At 56.0% G+C, this 764-nt stretch overlaps 1 protein-coding gene across 2 annotated transcripts in view; it reads right to left on the reverse strand.

Annotated features, from left to right (window-relative positions):
• The window catches only part of usf1 (upstream transcription factor 1), a 9,400-nt gene that overhangs the window by 5,334 nt on the left and 3,302 nt on the right, over positions 1-764 (reverse strand). The gene's annotated exons all lie outside the window — the stretch shown is intronic.

The raw sequence follows: 764 nt of genomic DNA on the forward strand, positions 1-764 counted from the left end.
GATGAGATCTCCTCTCCTTCCTCATGTCCACTATAATCTCCTTCGTCTTCTCCGTGTTGAGGCTGAGATTATTGTCCTTGCACCATGACACCAGACCGGCCACCTCCCTCCTGTAGGCTGCTTCGTCCCCGCCAGTGATGCGACCAATCACTGTGGTGCCGTCCGCGAACTTCAGGATGATGTTGTCTTTGTGGGAGGCGACACAATCATGGGTGAACAGGGTGTAGAGGATGGGACTGAGGACACATCCCTGTGGGGTGCCAGTGTTTGCAACAATGCTGGCTGAAGTCCTATTGCCAGTCCTGACAGTCTGGGGCCTGCCAGTCAGAAAGTCCAGGAGCCAGTCACAGAGGGTGGGGTGCAGACCCAGTGTGGACAGTTTGTGGGTGAGTTTGTGGGGGACAACTGTGTTGAAGGTGGAGCTGTAGTCAATGAAGAGTATCCTGATGTAGGAGTCTCCATTTTCCAGGTGAGAAAGGGAATCGTGGAGGGCAGCCGTGATGGCGTCTGAGGTGGCCCTGTTGGGCCGGTAGGCATACTGCAGGGGGTCCAGGGTGTCCGGTATACTGCTCTGAATGCAGCCAGCCCCACTCTCTCAAAACACTTCATAATGATTGGGGTGAGTGCCACTGGCCGGTAGTCGTTCAGGCAGGTGACCAGGCCCCCCTTGGGAAGGGGGGACGATGGTTGTGGTCTTAAAGCAGGTGGGAACGATGCTCTGGCTGAGGGAGAGGTTGAAGATGGTGGTGAGAACATCAGCCAGC

The sequence above is a fragment of the Monopterus albus genome, unplaced genomic scaffold (assembly GCF_001952655.1).
Source record: "Monopterus albus unplaced genomic scaffold, M_albus_1.0 scaffold246.1, whole genome shotgun sequence".
Lineage (NCBI taxonomy): Eukaryota > Metazoa > Chordata > Actinopteri > Synbranchiformes > Synbranchidae > Monopterus > Monopterus albus.